Genomic DNA, 22,422 nt, shown 5'->3' with positions numbered 1-22,422 from the left:
CTGATATATATATATTGTCAATAGCTATAATTTTAGTATTTGCAAATGATAGAATGCACTTTGTTTCCTGACACACGTTCTATCCCATGAAAAGAATAAATGTTTACTATACAGTGAAACCTATCTTAATCAGACACTTGTGGGACCATTAAAATTAGTCAGCTAATGGTAGTCTTTACATGATAAAGAAAAATTGTATTGCAAACATTGGAGATCCCTTTAAGCAGTCTTGACAGGCCTCTCAATTTTTCCTGAGATAAACTGTGTCTTAATAGTGTGTCTGAAAGCCAGTCCCCTTCCTTTCCAGTGACAATCACTTGGACCCCACTTCCTTTTCCACTGGCAATCAAATAAAATCCCTGAGGCATCAGCAATTGTTTATGTGGAAAAGTTAGACTGGGAGGAACATCTACTTTATTTGTAGCTTTTTAATGCAATTTAGTAGCTAGAAAGAAGGTGGTGGAGCCACCAGCAGCGGCTTGATGCACAGTTAATGCACACTTCAGAATGGGAATCACTCCGCTCCCATATTAATATTACTATGTAGAGTAATAACACTGGTCTACAATTTTTGAGAAGTCGTCTGCTTCAGAGATAAAATGTGCTATTTATTATGTATTTTGATGTGCTGAATTCAAATATGACAATTAAAACAACTGATTGGCTACTGTTTCTAAGATATTTACGTTTTTACATTTTATGTCTGTGTATATTGTGTAGATAGTAGAGTTTTAATCATAAATTGTAAACCTAGGTCTCTTCATGTGTTTATGGTTGCTTTACATGATAATATTTCACCTGTCCTGTTTATGTAACACTTTAAAAATCAGCAAAAGGGTTATATAAATAAAATTTATTATGAAACAAAAGGCAAAAAACCAGTATGTACATAGTTTAGTCCTATTCAGTGTCTACTTGGCGCTTCTTGGCTTGTCTCTTGTATTCCCAACTGGAGGCACCATTCAGAAGTAACAATTGCTGGTATGATCTGTTGGCTCTCTCCAAATCATTGGCACTGCAAAAGGCATAGATTTCCTTTTCCTGTTCGACCACTGGCGAAGATTTGTTGCACAAGTGTTGCAGCATATGCGTGGGGCCCACCTCTTGTCCTGATCTCCAATTTTGCAGCCAAAATAAAGGTGATAGGCTTTCTTAACCATATTGGTTATACTGCGCTTTTGTGATGCAAAAGTCACTTAACCACAAACATAGCAGAAGTTATCTGCACTGTTCACACAAGTACGAAGCATCTCTGCTCACTTTGGCTAAACAGAAATGTGTCCCTTTGCAAAATCAAACACTGACAAATAAGAGAGCACGACACTGTATGATTTCTAGAGCTGATATAGGGCAATTCATTCAGCAGAGTGATGTAAGCTTTGTTATGATTGCATCATCCATGACTTCTAGGAATAACATGATGCAATTCATATAATGTATGACGCAATACCAGCTTCAGATTGCATCATTCATTGTTTTGCCTAAAAAGCAAGTACTGTCCAAACCCAGTCATAGATTTATTCATAGATCCAGTCAAAGATGTATTAGTCATTTCTGGTTTAAATTGAGATCCCTTCCCTTTATAACTCACTTTCCCTCCGCCATTCCCAAGCCAAGGGTCGTATATACTGACCCAATAGCATATCTTGAAAACTAGAGCCAATCAACAATTTTAAGCATCATTTTCGTTCTCAGTGACCCAGAATTAGTAAAGTTTGACTACATTTATTTCAGAAGCATTTTGGCTGTAGAGCAGTGTAATTACAGGGATATTAAGAGACTGGAGGCAAATCTGCAGTTCTTTACTCATAGCAGAGTTCAGAAGTTTGGTAGTTTTACTATATTTGTTTTCTATAAAGATTACTTATACTTTAGTGATAGTCTTAGAGTTGAAGGCCAGAAGGGACCACCAGAACATCTAGTTCTTGAGTGCATAATGAAACCTTTTTTATTTGGAAGAATTATAGGTAAAGGGTACCATCTATGAATATTGGAGTCTATCTTTCTCTTTAGCTTTTGGTAGAAGTCAAAAGCAAGATTTTGTGATTGGGGAAACAGTTGCATCTCATTTCATATAATGATCAGCGGTTGGGAGTGCTTGAGACTGTGTTTAGGACTGGGTCTTTCACAAGTTTAAGAACATAAAATCATATTTTACTTTATCTTATGTCTCTGTTTACCTCAGACCAAAAGTAAGTCTAAAATTATCTTTGCTATAAAGAGACTGCTTACCATGACTCTTGCACGGGTTCTGGGTCTTAAGAAACCACTGTAAAGTTATGACAATGTTTCTAGTACGATTTTGTTTGACCTGCAGTTAGACCACCCTCCTCTAGGTTATTGATATTTTTCTAGTCCTTTATGTGGCCACTTAAAGTGGTTTCATTGTAAGTTTATTTGCTGCACAAGAAGAAATATTTAAGTGTTTGGGATTTTGAGTTTGATGTGTAACACTGTGGCCTAAAGTGTTGCCCTGTCCTTACTAACAGAACTAGTAAAAACCATGTTTCTGGTAGTGTTTGCTTACCTTGCTGTTTCTGCTAGCAGAAGTAGGTAATATTAGGAACTTGGACTCTCTCTGTCATGTTGCTCTGTACAGGAGTGGGAGAACAGTTTTATCTTATGTTTAAGATGAAAATTCGGGAGAAAATTTAAAATATTTTTTGCAATCGTTCATGATTCCTGGACATGGACTTTGTGTTGGGTCAGCAGGCAGGAATGGCCTTTGATGGTTTTACCATCCTGCTCCATCTAGTGGAACGTTGATTTTTACAGCATGGGTTGTTGAACCAAAAATAAAACCTGACCATTGGTGACAAATTACTGAAATTTTTCGAGACTATTTTTCATTGTCCAATTTGTTTTTAATTTATTCTATATAACCTCACAGTTTATATTGTTTTTTAACTTAGAATTTGTTGCAACGTTTTAGTAGTACTTTTTATAAAGAATTTTGTCCTTGTTAGTCATAGTTCCTTTTGGTGTTTTTTGCTACTGCACTATTCAGTATTTTTAGTATCATAGAACCGAAGGGGAAAATGTTTGCTCAGAAATTAACTCTGCTTTGAAATCACAGCATACCTCATTGCTACTGAATCTTCTAGAAAAATATCAAAAATTACTTTTAGCAAAATTATAATGACAGACTGATTATCTTCAAATTAATCCAATGGCCACACTTAAAACAAACTAATAAAAGAAACCCACCAAAGACAAAACAGAGGTTCCACCACTGAGGGCTATTTTGGTTTCAATGTGAAAGCAACCATTACTAATGGTAACGGGAGTTAGAAGAGTAATTTAACTGTAGAATAGAAACCTAAGTGGACAGTTTGTTCAGAGAAAATATCCAAGGTTTTTAAACGCTTTCTGCTTTCTAAAACTGCCAGACTAAAACAAGAAATGGGCACTATTGAATTTAAATTAAAAAAAATCTATTAATCATCTTTTGTTTTCAAAATAAATGCAGTTTCCATGAAGTTTTTTTGCTCCTCAAAGTTAATCTTTTTTTAAAATGTTCCGTGACTTCTGTCTCCTCTGAGCTACTCACACTCTAAATTTATACCATTTTGTTGATAGAAGTTGATAATTGTCAATTTCTAACGCTGATTGGGTTTTTTATAAATGTGTAGTACTTTTTACCATAGTCCTCTTCACTAGGACTGCTTCCAAGTATGTATTGCTGAATACATAGTTGTTGTTTTTTACAGGAGCAGTCTAATTCTTTTATTTATATATGTTTATACTAATAAGCATGGTTGCACTCTTGCAGGTAGTGTATTAATGTACAAAAGGGTTTGCAAGATACAGGACACTTGGGTTTCATAAGTTGTTTAAAACCAAGCTTTTTAGTCTTTCTATAAAGTAACAGTGAAGAAATCAACTTGGAATTTATGTATTTATTTGGCGTTCCAAAATGTTGCTTATCAAAGGTGAACTTGACCCATCCCTGTGCAAAGCCCACACAAAGCCTTTGTGCAGGAAGAATGGAGGTTGAGAGGATGGCATCTGCCTTCAGTCAGTGGGCAGGCTGTGATCCAGCCCCTGCATGGCTGTTGTTCCAGCCAGTGAGCTAGCAGACCAGCCACTGCCCCTTCAAGGAACCCTCTTATGCATTTTGGGGGGCAGACTCTGACTCCTCCCTTTCCTTTCATACTTGCTGATTTGGAGCCAGAGCTGTAGTCCTCTTGGCAGTGCAAAGGGAGCGTGGAGACAGACCTGCATGGTCTCTCCACGGGCATGCCTCCTTGCACAGTGGCACAATGGAGGTTAAAATGATACAGAGAGGTGGGCCTTCTGTACTAGGGTGACACACACCTCAAGCCAGCAATTTGTGTGTAATGGTGTGTGAATTGAGCTTTATTTTTCCTCGGTTTGGGGCTTGCATTCTGTTTCTTCTCCCTGAATCCATCTGCCTATCCGTAACTTGCCAAGATGGAAAGACTAAGCCCAGCCCCATGGCCTAGATTGACCTTCATTCTTTTAGAAATTAAAAAGTGAAATAATTTGGCCCCTCTAGTCTCTCTTTTTTTTTAAGTGGAAAAATCTGAAGAGTTGGCTGGGCTTACTTCTGCATAGCTTTGTTTCTCCTTTTAGAGGTCTGGATTGTTTTTTTTTTTTTTTTAAAGAGGAAAGTTGATTCTCTATATTGAGAGAAAGAATAGCTATTTTCCAGCAGAGGGTTCCAGAGATATTTTAAATTTTGATGTTACTTTTAGTCTTAAGTCATGTTGAAAAGCAAGAGATTTTGGGATGTGCAGACTCACTCTTTCACAAACCAAGAAGAGCCCACCCATGTGTAGAGCAGAGGTGCTTATCCTAGCTGCCTCTCCCATTTCCGTGCAAGAAGCTCCATCCCTTATCTAATCAGTCATATTTTTAGAGCACACTTCACTGTATTGTCTAGGCATCAGCATCTTGGAATAGTATCTCTCTTTCATGCATGTCCAGCAGCTAAGCCCTATAGTTACTTTATCCTAACTGTTTAAAAACTTTTCAGCATCTTTCCATGGTAGGTTACATATTTAATGCACCCGGAATGCCTCTTTCCTTCTTTCTCTTTCCCCCTCCCCACCACCCAAATACACTTTATGATGAAATTTACATAGAACTACTTGGGAGGCACAAGGCTGTAACCTTAACTGTAAGAACAATTCTTCCGCTGTCTTCTGTCCCTCACTTACACTTCTAATACCCCCCCCCTTCCAGTTCTGCAGCTTGAAACTATACCCAGGTTTGCTGAGAGTAAATAAAATTTGTCAACGTAGAGGCATCCCTGTTGATTTTGAAAGAGTAGCTGCCTCTCCTCATCATGAGCTTTACTGTACTTCCTGCTTACTAATGCTTGCAGTTTCAGGGGAGTAGGAAGGAGACTGTTTCCCTTCTCTTAACTGGACTTAGAAACTAGTTACTTTCAGTTCTGTTTTTAGAAGATGTGTGGTCTGGGAGCTTTCATCAGTTTCACTCAATATGGGATGTTCTGTATATGTGAGAAGGGAACTATACTGAGGAGGAAAATAGGACTCCTTGTCCTTGAATATTCGAGAGATTCACATTGGAAAAAAATAGAAATGTTTACAGAAGTTGCACTGTAATATTTATCATTATTTCTGGCTAGTGATATAGAATACAGAAAACTCAAAGCAATGATAGATGATTTAACAACATCCCTATCTAGTCCGTGAAGCGCACAAAACTGCATTTTTATTCAAAGATACACATTACTATTTAATATTAAAGAATGTAAGGTTCATTGTCTCCATTTTGCTGCCTCAGTACTTGTTTGCAGTACCAAAGGCACATTTCCGTAGCTTGAATTTGGTTTTGTCTTGTAATAAAGCTTCACTGCATTGTATTAATGAGTGGGATAGCCATTGTGAACTATCAGTTGAATTTTAATGGTTAATGGGCAAGTGAAGCCACACAGCTACAAAACAATGATAATCATCACATAACAACAACAATGTGTATTTTATGTATTGAGATAGCACCTGTGGGGGGAGGGTCTCATTTTACCTGGTACTGTACAAACACATAACAAAATTGTTTTGGTTCAGATTTGTAAAAGTATTTAGGTGCCTAAAGATTCAGTTAGATGCCAAAATACCTTTAAAATCTTGATCTTCTCTTCTTTAATTTTGACATTTATAGTTTATTTTAAAATAGTTGTAATGCTTAGTGTACTAGTCAATATTCCGCAGTGCATTTTGTAAAAGTAGTGAAATCTTAGTAATATGAGTCCTCACTACAGCCTCTGCTGTTAAATCTTTCAGAACTGGGGAGATCACTGTTTGTACATGCAGACACTTGAGGTGTGGATTAACTGGGTTCTACTGTAATGCATTGTCTTGATGCTGTGCTCTTGATTAATCAGACTGCTTCCTTTCACTAATTTTCAAGGCAGTCTTTACATCGATCTAACTTGCAGTGTGTAATATTTATAAGGAATATATCCGTTAAGGGGCATCATCTCATTTGGTTCCATTCTATATGCATCCGAAGAAGTGGGCTGTAGTCCACGAAAGCTTATGCTCTAATAAATTTGTTAGTCTCTAAGGTGCCACAAGTACTCCTGTTCTTCTTTTTGCGGATACAGACTAACACGGCTGTTACTCTGAAACTTGTCATTTGGAGAGCTGTCTTGTTATCAGAAAATACAAGTTGCACTGATTGTTGTCTTAAATATATTACCAAAACCACATGGTTCCAGAACACAAGTGTATCAAGTTAATTCAGCAGGACCATTAATTTTGCTGTAATTTGTGAATGAGTTAATATTCTACTTTGTGAAACTGGATACAATAGGAAACATTAAGAATCTAAATATATATAAGAAAGGAATGTATTAAGATGTTAATTTATGGTCTAGGAGCTTAAGGATCAAACTACAGTAATTGCTACCATTTTTTCATGGGGAGACTTTTGACTAATCAAGTTGTCCACACAGATTGTTAACATTTTTTTAAACCCACTAAAGAAAATGTGCCATATACATAGCAAATGTTTTTAGTCAAATGCAATCTTATTCCACACAATCCTAAAACTAATCTGAATAATCATTTTAATGTTTTAGGGCTCAGCTATTATAGATGGGGCTGTTAAAACCAGTTGTTACTGAAGTTGTCAGATACTTCCCATGCTAAGACCATGTTTTCAGTTGCTTATAACTTGGCCAAACTTTCATAATTTGGTATAAAATTTTGCATGCCAAGTGTCTGCCTCAGGCTGAATTTTTTTGGGAAAATTTGATCCAATATGTTCAGCCATTTCCAAGAGCAAGACTAGGGGAAAATGCATTGTTTTGCCCAAATTAAAAAGTTGGAGTTTTTTGAAAAGTTCTAGCCACCCCCATGCTTTACAGCAGGGACTTCCAATTTGTTTGAGATGGCCTTTGTCAGGGATATGACTTTTGGAGTCTGTGTGAAATCTGCCCAAACTTGGCCAAGGTATAAGTCAGGGGTAGGCAGCCTATGACATGTGTGCCGAAGGCGGCACGCGAGCTGATTTTCAGTGACACTCACACTGCCCGGGTCCTGGCCACCGGTCCGGTGGGCTCTGCATTTTAATTTAATTTTAAATGAAGCTTCTTAAACATTTTTAAAACCTTATTTACTTTACATACAACACTAGTTTAGTTATGTATTATAGACGTATAGAAAGAGACCTTCTAAAAACGTTAAAATGTATTACTGGCACGCGAAACCTTAAATTAGAGTGAATAAATGAAGACTCGGCACACCACTTCCGAAAGGTTGCTGACCCCTGGTATAAGTCTTTGAAAAAACGCAGTTTGCACATACAGTAGCACTTCAGAGTTACGAACACCTCAGGAATGGAGGTTGTTCGTAACTCTGAAATCTTTGTAATTCTGAACAAAATTTTATGGTTGTTCATTCAAAAGTTTACAACTGAACATTGACTTAATACAGCTTTGAAACTTTACTATGCAGAAGAAAAATTGCTACTTTTAACGATCTTAATTTTAATGAAGCAAGCACAGAAACAGTTTCCTTACCTTGTCAAATCTTTTTTAAACTTTCCCTTTATTTTGTAGTAGTTTACATTTAACACAGTACTGTACTGTATTTGCTTTTTGTTTGTTTGCTTGTTTCTGCTGCTGCCTGATTGTGTACTTCTGGTTCCAAATGAGGTGTGTGGTTGACCAGTCAGTTCGTAACTCTGAGGTTCTACTGCACTCAGTAGACTTCTCAGATTTCAGAAGCTAAATTCCCTCAAGATTCCCTCTGCACTGGGCATTTGTCAGTGTAGAACTGAGCAATTGCCCCTCTGGGCTGCTATTGGCTATGTGAGATTCAGGCACCCGAACTGAGAGCGGAGACCCGTCTCTCCTGTGCTCTCAATTCCTCTCTGCTGACATGGAGTCTGAAAACCAGCCCTGCCCCTGCCCTGACTTTTCCCCCCAATGCCCCACTTACTCCTCTCCCAGCCTCCTCCCATCGCTCGCTGCTCTCCCCCCTCAGCTCCAGCGTGAGCATTCCTCAGGGACTTGCAAACCCCAGCTCCAGCAGGCTGCCTGGGAGCGCAAATCAGAAGAATCCTGTGGCTGCGTGGGAGCAGCCAGGCAGCCCCACTGACGAGCTAGGACATGGCTCTCCTGCCTCGCTGCCCCCCGCATCTCTCTGTGCTACCTTCCCCGCAGCCCTCTTCCCTGCCTGCTTGAGCCCTCCCTGCCCCGGAGCTGCCTGAGAGCGTGGACAGGGGAAGCGCTAGCTGGTGGAGCAGTTTGTGTTCCTTCCCTCCTGGGGAACATTCCATGCCCACTGGGAGACCCTTACCCAGCTCACCATGGGCCCCCACACTCTGTCCTCTGCTGCAGCTCTGCAAACCATGCTCCTTGAAGGGGCCACCTGTGGCCAAAGCTGATGCATCCGTGCTGCCACAGGAGCAACCACTTCAAGGCTGGGTGACTTCCTTCCCTTCCCACCCCCACCCCCTGCAGTAACCGGACTTTTAATGTTCGGTCAGTACATCTGACCGGACACTGCCAGGTTCCCTTTTCGACTGGACACCTGGCAACCCTATGCTGATATCCTAACTTGAGTCCCGTGCACGCACAAAAACCCTTAGCTTGAATGTTGTGTTGGCTGGCCCATCAGGAGGTATAGGCCACAGCTAGCTAGTTCAGGGGTTCTCACAACAATTTTTTTGGTGGCCTCAGAGTGCAGCCACCAGCTCTTGTTGGTGGCCACTCTGACAATTTTTGCTAAAATACTTAATTAACTTTAGGAAAAACAAATAAATATACATGTCCAAATTTATTTACGTAGAGTTTCTTTTTGCAGGCTCAATAATAAACATAATATACAATTGTCTCTCTTCTTTACTGGATCTAAACAGAATACAAACACAAATAAGGTGCTTTGCACATTTTTTGTCTTTTTTGTTGTTGTTGCTGCTTTTGCTTTTTTGGTTTCTTTTTTAAAAAGACTTGCTAGCTAGTACCTCTGCTTCTGTGAAAAGTGATATTTGTTAATATCACTTTTCACAGACTTACTAGCTAGCTGGGAGGCTGTGAAAAGTAATATTAACAAACATACAAATATCAATTTTCACAGCAGTCTTACTCAACCCTGAAAAGCCAGGGGACAAATTAAGCCCTGGATGGGGAGGTGGGTAGGGAGACTGCTAGGGCCAGTGGTGATGCGGGGGTGGTGGTGAGCCAATTGACAGCACCTGCTGCCACATGGCTGGGGTAGAGCCCCTTGACTGAAGCCTTCTGCCTGCCACCCCAGGGCTGAAGCCCAAAGCTGGAGCCTCACTGCCCCTGTAAAGGTGGGAACTCACTGGTTACCTACTCCTCTGGTGCTTGTGGCTCCACGAGGGGTCAGGGTCCAACCTGTGCTGGTGGTTGTAGTAGTTTACATTTAACACAGTACTGTGTCCACTGCCGCTCCCCCCCCCCCCCCCCAAGTCACTGCCCAGGAGGTTGTGGCCACAAGAAAAACTCCTAGTGGCCACATTTGAGAAACGCTGAGCTAGTTGGCACAACTTGTCAGCTGCTTAATGCAATTACTCTGTGTTGCTAATAGAATCGTTCTGTGCGGTAATCCAGTCCATTCTGTGCAGCTAAGTGTTACTTGCAATGTGGCCACTAACGCAAGCTAGGCTAACTCAAGCGACATTCATTTGAGTGTAGATAAATCTGCAGTGAAGACACAGGGTTGGTCTTCATTGAAAACTTACACTGGCATAACTATGGGCTAGTCTACACTGGCAACGTTAAAGTGCTGTCGCGGCAGCGCATTAATGTGGCTTGTGTAGTCGCAGCAGAGCGCTGGGAGAGAGCTCTCCCAGTGCTCTAAAAACACTACCTCCACGGTGGGCTGGGAGGTGCACTGTCTTAACTGGCGCTTTACAGCACTGAAACTTGCTGCACTCCAGGGGGTGGTTTTTCACACCCCGAGCGAGAAAGTTGCAGCGCTGTAAATTGTCAGTGTAGACAAGCTGTGTGTCTCTCAAGAATGTGAAAAATCCACACCCTTGAGAGATGTAGCTATGCTAAGTCCCAGTCTAGACAGTTCTAGTGTGATGGAAGAATACTGTTGATCCAGCTACTACCTCTCAGGGAGGTGGATTAACTACAGCGATGGTCACTGTGGGGAGTGTCTACACACACGGAAGTGTTACAGCAGCACAGCTCATGCTGCTGTCGCATTTTAAGTGTAACCATAACCATAGCCTCTGTGTTGCTAGTCAAGTCACTTAAGCTAAACTTTTCACACGTGATCACTAATTGTGTTCTATTTTCTGGATCCCCAACTAGAGACCCTGGGGTCTCATTTGCTGAGTGCTCATAGATGCAACTGAAGTAATGGGAGCTGTGCTTTGAACGTATAAAGTTCTATATAACATTAAGTACTCTGAAAAAACACTTCCTAGGCATCTCAAATTGGGCACTCAAAATTAGTGGATTGTTTTGCCCTTAATCGCTCCGTGCCTCAGTTCACCATCTGTAAAATGGGATTAATAATGTCCACTCATGTCACAGGAGTGTTGTGAAAATATTTTTTTTAATGTTTGTGAAGGACATAGTGATGAGCACCATAGAAAAGCTCATGAGGAAATTAATTCTGTTTTCAGTGCAGCCGGGTTTGAAAAGTGTGCAGTAAATATAACCACACATTGAACATAAGGAAAAAACAAAGTATTGAATCGATGCTCATGAAGTGAGCACCATCTGTCCTGTGCTCCGAATTAGGCAGGGTCCTGTGAAAAAATATTATGCGATCGTGTAATTAATGACTATATCATAACGCATATATACAAGGAGGCCAAATTAGGGTTGCACTAGCAACCATAATTCTTTCATTTCCTAGCTTTTGAGTGCTTGACTTTGCAACTTTCATAATATTCTTTTAGCTTAGTTTTTGTATGTGTAATACTAGAAATAGCCTGTGTAGCAGCTAAACCACAGGCTACTTCATAGATCTGCCATGACTTCTGATTCTTTGAGGTAATTGGGGAAGGTTTTTCAAACTCTAGTCCCGGACTCCATCCAGTCTGGTGACCATTTTAATGGCTACTTGGATCATGTTCAGGGAGTCTTTTAAAACTGTACCCGATAATGAACTCTTAAAGCTGTCAGTCAGAGAAGCTTCATTTATGACTGGAGATGGGTGAACCATTTTATAAATGAGAACAGACATGAGCTCTTTTATAGTAATATAATAATTAGCACTTGTACAACGTCTTTCATCCAAGGACCTCTCTTTTTTAGCCTCACAAACACCCTAGAGAGGATAGGAACAATAACTTTTACAGGGTCAGTTAGGCTGACCAGACAGCAAGTGTGAGAAATCAGGACAAGGGGTGGGGACAATAGGACCCTATATAAGAAAAAGGCCCAAATATCAGGACTGACCCTATAAAATCAGGACATCTGGTCACCCTACGGTCAGTTAAGGCACAAAGGATTTAAATGACTTGCTCAGGATCCCATAATGCCTAATCCAAAGGCCATTGAAATCCATGGAATGACTGACTGCAGTGGTCTTTGGGTCAGGCCTATAGCAAGTGAGAGGCAGAGCTTGGGAATAGAACTTTCCTAGTGACCTTACACAATTCTAAGCAGTGAACTGTGCTCCCAAACATTTGAATTTCTGGTTTAATTAGCTTTGGCTTGCCTAGGGTACCTTGTTTACAATTTGATTTTTGGTTCATTTTAATACTGTGCTTTTTTGTGCTCATCTCTTAGCTGACACTTCCTAGTTTTGACTGGAGTGGAAAAGGAAGTAGTGTGAGAGAAGCTATTCGCAAGCCATTTCACACTCCTCCAACATCAGGAAGGGCTGGAAGTAGCGTGAGAGAGCCTGTTCTCACGCTATTTCCTGCTTGAATGCCTTGCTATGTTTTCTTCTGCTGCTGTCTGCCATTTCAGAGAAGGAGAAAGCTAGAGGAGGTTGCCAGTGTAGGTACAGTAGAACACGTTTCTTGTAATTCAACACCAGCAGAGCTACTTTGATGGCCTGAAAATGAGCCAGGCAACTCCAGGAGAACTTTATGAATAATAATTTTTAAAAATGCATTTGTTTTTAACTGCTTTAGCAGGAAGAGTGCAGTATAATAACTCTGCATAATAGCACGAGCTGATAAAAAGCCAGCAGGCACGGATGTATGAGGGTTTTATTTTTAATTTGTCAAGGTGTTGAAACTCTTTATTTTTAATCTGTGTTTTTATTGTGTGTGTTTTCTGTGAGTCTGTCCAGTAGTGAAGGGTAGGCAGTTAAGACCCCCAAGTTTACTACTTGATAATCCTCCTCCACAGTAACTGCACTACAAGCTTCTCTCTCACTCTTGCCAATAAACAGTGGGTCTCCTTGCTGAAAGTCAGACCTTTACAGGTAATACGTGGCTTAATGGGGCCACCTTTGTGTTAGCCTTGCTTCCTTTTCCTAGTATTTATTAAAATGGCTCTATTTTTAACTTAATCTCTTTGTTTAGTACCACTTTAATTTGGTGGCTGAGTCCCATCCCTTGACACAGTTCTGTGAGCTACTTATGATGTGTCACATTCAGTATTCTTTCAAACAGGACAGAGGCTCTATGGCCCCTATTCAGACATGAATGACTATATCCTTACAACATCACTGAGTGGTTGGGAAATATTATTATCCCCATTTTACAGATGGAATACTGAAGCAAAAAGATTGTGACTTGTCCGAGGCCACGCAGGGAGTCTGTGTGGAATCTGGGAATAAAGCCCAAATTCTTGATTGATAATCCAGTGCCTTAACCACAAGGCCATCCGACCTCATCCACAGCAGATGATCACCACCACAGATAGATGGTGACTGGAGCCCCATCCCTACCCCTGTTCATTGCTTAGAAAGTAATGGTCCACATCCCCAAACAAACTTAAGGGTGGCAGGTTGGGCTGGCTGCCTGACCCCCTGGGTACATACGTGGGTGGCTAGCCCAAGCCGCTGCCCATGTCACTGCAACCACACTGCTATTTTTAGTGTGATAGCTCAAGCAGAAATAGCATGTCTGTCTACCTGCACTGTGAAGCACGCTCCTTGGAGAGAGGGGACAAAGAGATCGGGTTGGAACTGGGTCCTTTTAAGAGACCCCACCTGGCCCTGCTTCCAAGCAGATCCTCCCTTTTCCTGCTCATAGCACACCCTTGCAGCACTTTGCCACTGGAAACTGGATTGTCCAAAGTGTTAACACTGAATAATCCCCAGTGCCTTTTAAGGTTTAAGGATGAGCTATCATCAAAATGCTTAGTGCCTGATTTTCAAAAAACGAGCATTCACTTTAGCTGTAGGTTCTGTTGATTTCACATGCAAATAGTGCATTTGCTCATGCAGATAGTCATGCCGACATATCCAGTTGCATGTTCAAATATCTAATAGGTATGCAAAGTCATGGCAACTGAGTTAACAGAATAGGTGTGCAGTTGCATGTATACGTTTAAAAAAAAAAAGTGTTTACTTGAATAAAAAAGGGTTTTCAAATAAAATTCTCTAGTAAAATTGCATTTTGTTTTAGGGCTAGGTAGAGCCATAAGTGTTTTGTTCAAATAACTTTCTCCCTTCTAAAAGAAAGGTGTACATTCAAGATTGTTTTGAATGGCAAAGGCACAAGGAGTCAGCTGGTGACATGTATGCTGAAGTGACAAGCACAATAAAATTTTGGGCTGCTAAAGAATATATACATTGATGCGAATCTGGAAGATCATTTGCTCAGCATATGTTCTGTATCTAACACTTTTTACTTTTAATAGGCTACTTTAAAATCAAAGTTGATGTTATGAAAGAATGGGATCATATGAGTAAGCACTACATTTTAATTTTGAAAACAGATACAACCTACAGAAAATAGCCAATTAAATGATACAGTACTGAAAGTAATTCACTTGGATTTTAACATTCTACAGACTAACGTGAAATTGTTATATACCCGTTTTTCTTCATGACCTTGCATATGTCCATAAAATTAACATGGTGTTAAAATAGTACAATTAGGTATTTAGAAATATATATTTAAAGACTTCCATGAGTCATTGATGAAGATGATAGATCTTCATGGTAAAAATGGCAAATTTCATTGTTTGATAAAGAATATTACGGTTACATCATTACATGGTTTGCAGTGTTCTAATGAGTATGAATTGTACAGATGAATGACAACATATGAATAAACACTTGCGACTTCTATTTCAGACAAAAAATCTAGAGCTAAACTTTTAAAGCAAACGTACAGTATGTATTATTGCTGTGTGGAGTTGATCATTAATATTTAAAACTTTTTTACTGCATACATTTCCCACACAAACCTATATCTACAATGAACCATGTGTTTTGGTAGCATTTGGTGAATTGGACTGTACAAATCTGCCCTTTCAAATTTACTGAGACTTTTTGAAGTTTCCTACAAAAGAAGCTAGAAAATGGGTCAAAGTTTATGGTTTAAATTTAGCTGGCTTTTGTATTTTAGTTGAAATGCTTTTGTTCCCCAAAGTTTGCTTTCTTGTTCCATAAATTATCAACATGAGAGTAATAGGATGGGAAGACAATTTTGTAAATTTGTTTTCAATGTCTGTTTCTGGTTTTATAGCTCAGACTCTTTTGGAGAGAGTGGCAGATTTCAGATTGGCCTTTGTGGCTTTTGTGAAGAGAGCACCTTAATATAATACATAGATGCAAACTCAGCTACAGAATATAAACCAATGGAATATACAGTATTACCAAAGTGCTAGTAATTATACAGGGGAGTGAGGGAGTAAAGGGTTGAACTTAAAGACAAATTTCTCTTCTTTTTAGGCAAACACATTTCAGTTAGATAATGTTTTCTTTTTTGCAAAGCCAGTATTTTTTTAACTTGCAATCAAGACAGATTTACTCGATGGCCATATGAGAAGAATTTAAATGTATAACTTGTCAGCGCAGATAAAATTCATTTGGGGGTCAGTGAGAGATGGTATAAAACTCTTGACAGGTTGACAATAAATTGTGAAGATTAGAGGCTTTATTGGCTATTTTCAGTTTAACTATAATGTCCAATACTTATAAGAATAATCCATTAATGTGTGATTTGATGGATGTATTCCAAGTTCTTACTAAATAGTTAATCAGTATTGCCCGAGAATTGACTCAAAATAAATTCTTCCTGAAATTCATGTTGTATTTTTAGTTGTACAATATAAAGCAAAATTCTTGTGTATCAAACATTGTACTACTTAATTCTTTTATGTTATGATTGTAAAACTTAATAAAGATTTAATGGGCTGAATTCATCCTTGTAACTTTATTAAAAGTCAGTAAACTTAGACTCAGGATGAATTAGGCTTTATCATCGTTAGATTTTAGTAACTATTTTAAGTAGCAGTTTAACTTTTAAAGAATTTGTTGACCAGGTGGGCTGTGCATGTGTTGAGCTGGTGTAAAAGCGTTTCGTGTTTTTAAAATCCTAGTTTACGTCAGCAGGAGAAGTTAGTTGAGTTTTGTGATTCTGACCCTGTACTAGGTACCTCATCATAGTACCAGGCTACAATTGGCAATAAAATGGCATAATTGACATTTTCATCACAAGAAAAGCTTAAGGGTCAAAAAGCAGCCATGTGCCATACACAGAGATTTGAGACATGTTGATAGAGCTAAGTGGGGGAATTTCATAGTGCTTGCCATCACTATACTTAGCTCTAACAGATGTTATTAGTCTTTCCTTTTCATGAGCATCAAATTTATGTCCTCCTGACACCAAATACATTTTTAAAATGTTGATTTAAAAGACATGAAAGCAATGTTCTGAATAAATCAAATGTACACAGAGTAAACTGTAACATTATAGGTGAAATATGTCTTCCATAAGCTGAATTCTGTAAAGTTTGCCCTCCAAAGAACATGCATTCGCATCTGTATAACTTGGGGGGGAGGAGGGATTAACTTTTCTCTGCAATTGGGTATTTGGCAAAAATTATGTTCTGTTTAAAAGAAACAGCCATTTAAAATAAAATCTGAACCAATAAGAAAATAGGTTATTTTTATCATTTTTAAAATATGAATTTTTATTTTTCTGTGCTAAAAATTTCCTTTAATTTGCTTCCTCTGTTTGTAAAAGAAAACTTTTGTTCAGTCTGTGCTGGAATGGCAATACTTAGGATGACATGTCAGAGGGTTAAGTGGAGGGAAGTGGTTGTGTTTCTATAAACTGTATACATTGTTTAGTTGCTTGCTTTTGAGGTACCAGTATGTTTCAATAGATCTGTTTTGCTTCTGTTAACTTTTAATAGTGTAAAAAAAGCTGAGAAAAATCAATAAAACTCTTAGTGCATAATTTAATTTGCTTTCATTTTCAATAATAATTGGAAATGTAAATTGTCCGAAATTTCTTTTTAAAAACTGTATTGGACTTTGGTTTCCATTCCTGCGTAAAACCACAGCTCCCTTGAGTGTTAAAATAAATCAAAATGAGGCTATTTTAACTTTCTTTAATATTGCTTCCTGATCATTAATTTTCACTCTCTTCCCCCCCCCCCCCCAACTCTTTTTGTATAACTAAAACCCTTGTGTGAGGTTGTTTCGAGTTGTGATGTTGGGGGGGGAGTGGCATTTCGGCACAAGAGGAGAAATTTTAAAAAAGGAAAGTCTCTCCGCAGCTGTGTACTAAGGCAACATGTGTTGGAAAGAAAATCTGTAGGCAAAAATGTAGTTATAAGTTATAAATAAATGCTTGAGGAAGCAAAATATGAGTGCAGAGTTGACTGCGTCATTTTTGCATTACCTTTGTAACCGCCAGACTCGTATTTGCTGAGTGGATTTGATGATAGGCTAGTCGACTCCACTATGATTAAAATGTCATGACAGCTGATGTTAACTGCAGAATTCTATTGGCTGGAACAATCAGCTTTTCATACAGGGGACCTGCAAGGGAGTTTCTCCGTTTAGGACTGGGTGGTTTTGTGAAAGGCCCAGAGCAAATGCTGCTCTGACAGGAAATAGCATACTGAAGTGGTATGTTTTTACAAAGCACTCTGACAGCAGCAAATGTGGAACAGGTGTGTGACAGTGATATTTTTAGAATTTTACAGTTTACTTGACATTGTTTATGAATAGCTGCTAAGAAATTTTTACCTGACTTGGAATCGGTCATTTCTGATGTTCCCTCTCAGGGAGCACTACACCTTGTAGAATATATAGAGCTTCTGTGAGAGCTCTTGTTACTTTTGGTGTGCTGATACAAAAGGAACATTATGAGAGTGAGGAAGACAATTGAAGGAATTCATTTATCAAACCAACACCTAAAGAGAGGGAGCCAGCAAAACCTCATAAAATATTTGTTTAAAAAAATAGAATAAAGCTGAAAGTATTCCAAAAGGTAAAATGCAATAGAAAATTTCTGACACAAACATGAATCTAGGCCAGGCCAGTTGGCAGTGCTTTAGTGCCATGTGATAGAGCCAGGTTCGATTCCCAATCTTTCCCTGGGCTGGGAGCACTGCAGATGCAGCACACGGGGTCCCCAGGGTGAGAGAGCACTTCCATTGTTGTGTAACACTTTCTGTGGCAGGTCTAGGAGCTGTACTAACAGGCTTTTGAAGGAGGTGCATCTAGTGGCTATGTGGGAGAGGCTGATACGACATTTTTGTGGTAGTGGAAATAAGGGTGTAAAATGGGGTGTGAGAAAGATGGGACGCTTGGAGGAGCAGGCAGGGATGAAAACCAGAGGGATGGGAAAAAGGAGAGAACAGAACAGATCTGCTTTATAAAAAAAAAAAAAAAGAGGAAACAACATGACTAAAATGAAGTGTGATAAGTTTATCAGACCTATATTGTATGAATATAAAAAACTGTTTTGTAATGCCATATACTGTATTCTCTTCTGCATGAGAAAAAATATTTTCATCAGGTTAAAAAAATAATTGAAAAATACTATTTATAATATATGTCTAAATTAATCTTAGATAAACCATTAGCTGGTAAAGAAAACATTTGATAGCTAATTTTTAAGTAAGCATGATTTATGTTACCCATTTCAGTGTTTTGTGGGCAGCATCTGAATTGATGGCTACTGGGATTCAAAACACAATGTGTAATATAAACCAATAAACATATAAATTGATTTTTTTATCTGAATTGCATGAAAATGAATAATTACAGTTACTATAAAACCTATGTGTATGATACACTAATATTGCAAAAAGGTATGCACATCTAAGGCCAAATCCAACAGTCTTGCTCTATAATTTGTATTCAAAATGTACCAGCCACCCAAGAAATTTTCTACTAGGCTGTTGAGTACCTTAGATCCACTGCAAGGGTCCCCTTCCCCCAGAGTGCTTATGTAAACTACAGGCAAAGCAAAATTCAGCAAAGAGCTATTTTTACCAAGGCTGCTGCAGTTGGAGGAGGGTAAGGGCTTTGGGTCATGTGGGAGGGCATATCAAAGGGGCGTATCCCTGCGGTGAGCTATATCTAGCCCTGATCATGTGGCCTGTCAGTACTGCAGTATTTTTATAGCAACTTGTGTAAAAATTATTCAAATTAGATCATTTTCTGAACTGAAAAGTGATCACTATATAATCATGTACACTTAAAATCCTGGCAACTGGAGTTAATTTACTATTTCTCTTCATGTATTGTAAATGCTGACAGTAAGTATTTGTGAAATTACTGAAGATAGTATGTGGAATGCAGTACCTATCTAACTTACTAACTATCAAGCTTCCACAACTGAACTTTAACTATTCCTGTATAGAAGAACACTTTTAAGACGGTACTCTAGGCATCTGCAAAATTAGTGACTGCCAAGGCAACTTTCTGCCTATGGTAATTTTATAACAAACTATGAATATAGTAGTTTACTTGGTTCTTGATACTTTATCCTCAGGCTTGAGTCTCAGCAATGATCTGGTCTTTATTTTAACCTAGTTCTCTGGTACAATATGAGAACTGGAATTTTTCTTTCCTACTGTGCCTTAGTACTGTACATATTTATGTGCAATAGGAAGGAAGGACAGACTTGTGGTTAAGGCACAAGATGAGTTCTATTCCTGGCTCTGCCACAGACTTCCTGTGGGAACTTGGGTAATCCAGTTAACCTCTTTGTGCCTTAATTTCCCCATCTGTAAAATGGGCATAATACTTCCCTACCGCACAAAGGTGTTGAGGTTCATATTTGCAAAATGCTTTGAAATGTATGGATATAAGATATCAAATGAATTCAAAGTAGCAATATATTCTTATATAATCATTATTCCTGTGGGTAACATCACTGGCTGCAGAAATTAGATGTACGGTGTATGTAACTTGATGCATCAGTAAGTAAAGTTATTAGTAAAAGTAAAATATGTATAACAATCATGAGCATATTCTATCAGATGAACATGTCACTAAAATGTTTGCTTTTAAAGCAGTAGATTGGAATGCAGATTTGAAGATTAGAGGATAACAATATATGTAAGATTAATGCTAATATCCTGATCTTAATGTAAATTATGTGGGCCGTTAATATTTCTATAAACCTCAATAGATTTGTGAGTTGTGAATTCCTTTGCATTCTTTCAGAGAGTGCTTTCATAGAGGAGATCCTTGACCCTTCCCCATTTCTGCTAGAACACTTTACTTTCTGCCCGTGCTCTATGGAGTCACCCAGATTATTACCAAATGCAATTTCCAGCTTTCACAAACGGTCTCCAGAAGCAGTGATCTCCACATCTGTTTGCTTCACAATGCGTATTCAGCACAGGTAGATCACTAATTCTATAGCTGATACAGAGCATTGCACAAGGAAGGTGAGAGGGGGGAAGGGAGAAAGAAAAACAAGTCAGGTCAAAGCAGAGCTGCTTTCATTCAAAGAAAAAAGCTGGCCTGCAACCAACTTGAGGATCAGAGGAGGTGTTGATAAGTTTCCCAGTTTTGCTCTGATTGGATCATAGAGACTTATCAGGCAGTAACCCAAGTGCTGCTTAACCATGTTTCTTATTTTGAAAGATGACTAGAATCTTGTTTAAAAATAACTTTAAAATTCAGATCATTAAATTTGTCACCAAAGTATTTTTATCAGGCTCCCAGCTGTTTTCTTAGTGAAAAAGTGAACTAAAAATAGGTAGGATCTTTGCTGTTGCATGCAGCAACAAGAATGTATCTCTGTTTCAGCTCTGACTTTCTGTAAAGAAGTGAAAGGTGATTGTTTCCATAAGAGCATGCTCCTGGGCCTTATTTAAAAAAAGACTGCTAATTATGTCAAAATTGTGTACCTTAGTTTTGTGATACAGACACATGTATGCTAAGGAATACCAAACTGATTTTTCCTCAAGACAGCAGCTCAAACTCTGGAGTCTTAAAGTGAAAGATTAGTATTTCATCCATTAAGCTTAATCACTTTACTACAGGGTTAAAGAAATGTTTGTAATAAATGTTTTAACAAAAAACTAGTTTTGCCTTAACTATAGCAATAAAATGATTTTCCTACCATTATTATGGAGATGTGGTACCTTCTCCCCCGTTAAGGTGTCATGAGCCATTCTGTTCTGTTCTATGTAATTTAGATAAAAATGTAAAGTCTAAGATAGAGGGAGTGACACTTAATCACCACTTTGGTACTGCATAGAGCATCAGATATTTATTGGTCTGAAACTGAAGTTTACTTGACATCCATTTTTTTTATTAAAGAAATACAAAAATCTGGAGTAGCAAAAGTCCCTTTTATAAAAGTATGGACTACAGAACTGATAGATTGCAACATTCGTGTCTTAATAGTGTTTTTCTGACATCCTCTCCTGTCTAACATTTATTCCTAATAGCAACCCAAGAGAGGGTATTAAGAAGAATACTCAGGGCTTGTCTACACTGGCAATTTACAGCGCTGCAACTTTCTCTCTCAGGGTGTGAAAAAACACTCCTCTGAGTGCAGCAAGTTTCAGCGCTGTAAAGCGCCAATGAAGACAGTGCACCAGCGCTGGGAACTACGCCCCTCCTGGAGGTGGGAGAGCTCTGTACATTAGTTTTGTGATACAGACACATGTCTGTTAAGGAATACCAAATTGATTTTCACTCAAGACAGCAGCTCAAACTTCAGAGTCTTTGGGCAGGAGGGATAGCTCAGTGGTTTGAGCATTGGCCTGCTAAATCCAGGGTTGTGAGTTCAATCCTTGAAGGGGCCATTTAGGGAACTGGGGTAAAAAACTGTCTGGGGATTGGTCCTGCTTTGAGCAGGAGGTTGGACTAGATGACCTCCTGAGGTTCCTCCCAACCCTAATGTTCTATGATATTCTCTATTTCTATGAAAGAGCTCTCCCAGTGCTACGACCACACAAGGCATGTTAAAGTGCTGTTGCAGCCGCACTTTAGCATTGCCAGTGTAGACTAGCCCTAAGTGTGGGGAGGAGACATTATAGATTTTGGTTGGACTTCTATACATATTTTCCCAAAGGTCGGAAACTCTGGAACAATCTCATCATGAAAAAGATTTTGTGTATGGCTGACATTTTGTTTGTTTAAGTACTCAAAAACCTAAATAGCGATTTCTTCCATTTTTACCTGAGTTTGATTAATATCAGGATTTTTGAAACCAGAAGAATAACCAGAACGTTTGAGAGATTCCCTCTAGAACTGTTGCCTAGAAGTTTGCTAAAGTAACAGAAAAATCACACTTTTCCCATCATGTTGATGCTTTTTCTCTGTGGTACTTCCAACCTTGACTACACAAGACCTGTGATATTTATAGAATAACATGTGGTCGCATTAGCCCATGGGGAAGTTAAAAACCAACAACAATATCCTAGAATATCAGGGTTGGAAGGGACCTCAGGAGGTCATCTAGACCAACCCCCTACTCAAAGCAGGACCAATCCCCAGACAGTTTTTTACCCCAGTTCCCTAAATGGCCCCTTCAAGGATTGAATTCTCAACCCTGGGTTTAGCAGGCCAATGCTCAAACCACTGAGCTATCCCTCCCCAA

The 22,422-nt window shown here is 38.9% G+C and overlaps 1 protein-coding gene across 3 annotated transcripts in view; it reads left to right on the top strand.

Annotated features, from left to right (window-relative positions):
- Positions 1-22,422, top strand: part of GNAS (GNAS complex locus) — a 236,362-nt gene that overhangs the window by 179,407 nt on the left and 34,533 nt on the right. The window lies entirely within an intron of this gene.

This window comes from Trachemys scripta, chromosome 12, assembly GCF_013100865.1.
Source record: "Trachemys scripta elegans isolate TJP31775 chromosome 12, CAS_Tse_1.0, whole genome shotgun sequence".
NCBI lineage: Eukaryota > Metazoa > Chordata > Testudines > Emydidae > Trachemys > Trachemys scripta.
Note: the sequence above shows the minus strand (reverse complement) of the source record. Positions and strands in the feature narration are given on the sequence as shown.